Below are 5,093 nucleotides of genomic sequence, written 5' to 3'. Positions count from 1 at the left end.
AATTGCTGTAATGTGCGACAATCTTTTCTGCGACCAGACCATGGGCACATAATTTGGGCAGCTTTTTTGATCTCAGTGGTGGCTTATATCAATCACCAGGGTGGAACAAGATGTTGTTTGACTGAATCAGAACCTCTGTGGAACAAATTTTGTCCTGAAAGGCTCTCAGCGCTTTCCATACTGCTTGGAGTTCTCTGTAGTTTGACGATGCTGTTCTCGTCTTCCAAGACCACAGCCCTTGCGCAGTATGTTTCCTCAGATGTGCCCCCCAACCCTGGAGGGATGCATCTGTTGTTATCACCACTGGGTATGTTGGGAGAAAAGTCTTTCCCCTGTTCAAATTGGGCAGGTGAGTCCACACCTTAACGATTTCTTAAATTTTTCTGTAATTCCCATGGTCTTGTGCATGCCTGAAATCTTCCGATTCCATGCTGCTAGGATATGTGACTGAAAATATCTCATCCCGGCTTTGGCCTATGGCACTGCCTCTATTGTCGTTGTCAAGAGACCCAAAGCTTTCATTGCTTTGTGAATAGTAATTGTCTTGCTCTTGATTATCACCTTCACTGCTTAAATTTTACTGACTTCTGTTGAGGAAGGAAATTTTCATGCACTGGGTATTTGATGTAAAATTCCCAAATTTTTACCGAGGTTGATGGATGCGAGCTCGATTTTTCTCTGTTCAAAAGCCAGCCATGCACCTCCAGAGTATTTAGCATCTGCTGCAGATGTCTCTCCATTTCCTCGGTGCTTGATGCTTTCAGCAACCAATACTCTCAGTAAGGTATGATATAAATGCCTTCTTCTGTAGTGACCCATAGGGTTAAATGGTCCCTATGTCTTTAAATCCCTACAGGTTCAGTTCCCTTAGTTGTTGGGCAGAAGGGAATGTATCCAAGTAAGTTCCTTAACATATGTATGCTATTGGTTAGAAGGTATGGTGACCACTTCCTGCCTCACTTTGGTATAGTGCTGGGAGAGGAGCGGCACCTTCCTGTTTGCTTCCATCTGAGGGACAGGGTGGGTGTGCTGGGAGCCCAGGACATGGGCCCAGGCCCAGTGAAGTGGGGGACAGGGCCCCGTGAATGAGGCATTAGATAGTGGCAAGTGTAGCTCCTTTTATCGTACCACTCTAGGGGTGTAAGACAGTTAGGGTTGAGCTAGAATGAGCAGATTCTGAGCTCCTTCATAGGCCTGACAGTTGGAGGTATCTCTTCCAGGCTACATTGCCTGTAGTGTCGGGATCCAAGTGAGTAGGGAATCAGGATAGAGAATTCCCTGAGGGATCCACTACGGGGTGTGTCGCAGAGGTGAAGTGAGATTCCTGCCAGGTCTGTACTCAGGGGAGTGTCAGTCTGTATTACACTCGGTATGTGGTATTGCCTGTACCACTGGCCCCTGAAGCTGTATTGTGAGTACACCCTGCGGATGTTTAATAAACACTTATTTTGTTATTTGCAAGAACCTCTGGTGCCCTCTGGTTTCATTTTTCTGCATAGCAGCAAGAGAGGTGTAGTTGCACAACACCCTCACCTTCCTCTTCCCCCTAGTGAAGGCCCATTCTGGGTAAGAGAGTACAGTGTAACCCATGTTCTACTGGTACTAGTCCGCGAAGGCAGCTATTGAGCTGAAATAGAAGTTACACAATGATCTCGGTAAAGACCCTTGGCACTGATGTTATTCCAAAAGGCAACGCTCTGAACTGAAAGCGCCTGAGATTTCTTTCCAGGAACACCGCAACTCTTAGGAACTTTCTGCTTTGCTTGTGAATAGGAAAGTATAGATATGCATCCTTCAAGTCGATAGTGACCATCAAATCTTTCTTGTTAACATCAGCAGCTGATACTGTAGCCTGCTACATTTCTTTAAAAATTTGACATCACACTCTTGAACCAATCAATGAAAAATTCTGACTGTCGTGCTTGATCTTCCCTTATAGCAGTTCTCATGCATGCCATACACATTTTTCTGCACATGATCCTCTGGCAAGTGTTGTTCACACACCATACAACATCTGTGCTTCAATTTCTGTGTCTTCTTAGCAGGAGACCTAGACCTCTAAAAAGGCATAGAATCACAATAACAAGAATCAATATGAATTAATAAGACTTCCATATACCTTGCCTTTGGAGAAACACAGACGGCTTACACAATCAGATCCTCAGATGCAGTGTCCGGAGTCACAGAAGGGAAAAAATATTTGCATCTCCCCAGCCGAAAGTATGTAAAAATACCTTTTCTCTTGATCCACGCCGGTCGAAACGCCGGTGCAAAACTCCTTGTGCCCTTCTTCCTGGTGTGCACATGTAAGGGCGGAAGTGACATCACACCATGCTTCTGCCTGTATTCTTCCTGCTTCAGCATGTCCTGCTGCCCTCAGTTTCCCAGCAACTGGAGAAACTTTGGCAAGCACAATGGATCGCCTCCACTTCCAGCGATCCTCTGCCTAGGAACCTCCATTCCCCCGGGGTCTCACCCTAAGGTAGTCCCCAGTACGGCCATCAGACTCCTAGAAGTCTGGATCTTCATCCTCTTCACTACCATGTCCTCAGGTAGGACAGGAAAAAACATGCTGGGGGAGGGGTTAAGGGGTTGTTTTAAAGGCTGGCTAATATTTTTTTGTGCTACCTGTCCTATCAGGGGGAGCGGGAGTTAACCCTTGGTGTGCTGCCTGTAGGACGTAATGGAATGATCAATCAAGGCACAGGTATGGGCAGGTTTGGGGAGATATTACAAACTGAAGGCACTGCAGAAATGAAGACTGATAAGAAGGCCTAAGAACTTGGCCTAAGAACCTCACCATCTCTGAACTTTTGCTGCAGATTTCATCCCACTCCCACAGGTACTATACTGTATGCTAGGGGTCACCAACCTTTTTTACCCCTTGAGCAACATGTAAATATAAAAAGTTGGGGAGCAACACAAGCATGAAAAGTTCTTGGGGGTGACCAAAAAAGGCTGTAATTGGTTATTTTGTAGCCCCTATGTGGATTGGCAGACTACAGGAGGCTCTGTTTGGTAGTACCCATGCCTCCAAGCCAAGAATTCAAAAATAAGCACCTGCTTTAAGGCCACTAGGAGCAACATCCAAGGGGGTGGTGAGCAACATGTTGCTCACCACCCACTGCTTGGGGATCATTGCTGTATACATTCTCAAGGTGGAATCACTAGCTGAAATTAAATAGTTTTTTGTCCCCTGGCATGTATAATTGAGGACTGGAGCAAGGGCAATAGGGATATTAACTCTGTCCCCCCTGAAAAAGCTAATTGTGCTTTTATAGTATTTTTGTTGTTCTTTGCACTTACTTTTTTCCTTGCTTTTGTCATTGTTTTGTTCATTACTAGTCAGTTACAGTCCACATGAGACTGCATTGCTGGGAAACAAACCAATGTTGTGTTTCAGTGCCAGTGTTATAGTGCCGAGGGCATACCTGAGTATCTGGCATCAGTACCCACTGCGTCTTACTGCATATAATGTGCTGGTTTTGTAAATACAGACTGCTGATCCCGAACAGCAATGGATGGAGAATCCCTCACAGAAGTGCATGTATGAATACTTTTACAACCTAAACATTTTAAGGTAAAAAAAAAGCACTCCTGCCTGCACTTTTGCACAGTATGCCTAAAAGTCATTGGGAACCACAAAAGATATTTGGGAGGTTCACTTTTACGCCAGCAGCGAATTCACTTAGTCTCACATTACCTTCAAGTCAGTCTATGTATGGCCCATCTTTAGCCTCCCCAAAGAAAACAAATTTACCCTCCACCTATGCTACTCTCGTTTATTGTTTGCTACTGATAAATTAATCAGACTGTGGCAGGCAACTGATTGGCCTGCTTCTATATCTTGCTTCTCACTGAGTCAGTGACATCAAGGCTTGGGGATCCATGTTACCTCTATTAAGCCTGGACAAAAGAAGTTAGGTTAAAACCTCTGCCAATACAATGGCAGAACTAAGTCAGTGTTTCATGTGCACTTAGCCTGTACCATTGTAGCTCTTTTAGGAAATACTACAATAGTTTATAGCACAGCGACTCCTGTGAATACATAAAGATATGCAGATAAATAATTTTTTGGCAGATATTCTGCCAGGCAGTCTTAAGTGAATAGAACTTTTACATATAAAAATACAGGTATGTAACCCTTATTCACAAACCCATTAGCGTGTGTCTAGAAACATGGTGAATGTGTCTTTTCTGTACCTAAAAACCCAAGTCACAGTAACATTATGTTTATGTTTATAACCTGCCTGGCTGCTAGCTGATCCAGAGAAAAACCCCATGTCTAATTTGCCTCAGTGAGAAGAAAAAACTCCTTTCCGACTCCAAGATGGCAATCAGTACAAAGGTGTTCCAGGGACTGGTCTCAGAGCTATTTTTGGTAGATACCATCTAGTATATAAAGCCTCAGATAGTTTATTGTATTGTGCCCTATATATATTGAGCATTGGTTAACAAACCTATTCTATGTGGGGCTTTGCCAGTGCTTTGTTAAGGGGAAGAATGACCCTGTGCTCCCACAAATCTATACCCCTTTTAATACAGCTCAAAACCTTGTTTGCCCTTGCTGCTACTGACTTGCACTGCTTGCTACAGCCAAGTATCATCTATCCCAAGGTCCTTCTCCATCATGGATTTGCCAAAAGCAGTACCATTACTGGCATAAGAGGCTTGCATATTTTTACATCCTAGGTGCATAACCTCACATTTATCTACGTTGAATCTCATCTGCCACTTAGTGACCCAGCCTGCCAAGATCCTGCTGAAGCCATTTTGTCTAAATGAAACCAGCCTTCTAGTTGACTTTAGATGATTTTTTTGCTTTCCTCTGGATCATGTCAAATTTGCCTTTAGAAGGCAAACCACTTTGCAACCACCATAGAGCCAGCACAGATTCCAACCTGAGTGTGCCTTGATGTTATTCACAAAGAGAGTAGCATCAATACGGTAGTGCAAGTGTGCCCGCTTAGCCTGATCTGATGCATGGCCATGGTGGTAGTTCCTGTGTTTTAATCAGGGGTGTTCCTGGCCCCCTGGCTGCCCATTGTACCCTGCGCTTATCTCTCTGGGCATCAGAGCAGGGCAAGCTGCAT

The sequence above is a fragment of the Xenopus tropicalis genome, chromosome 1 (assembly GCF_000004195.4).
Source record: "Xenopus tropicalis strain Nigerian chromosome 1, UCB_Xtro_10.0, whole genome shotgun sequence".
In the NCBI taxonomy this organism is placed as follows: Eukaryota; Metazoa; Chordata; class Amphibia; order Anura; family Pipidae; genus Xenopus; species Xenopus tropicalis.
The sequence above is the reverse complement of the archived record's forward strand: the minus strand, read 5'-3'. Positions refer to the sequence as shown.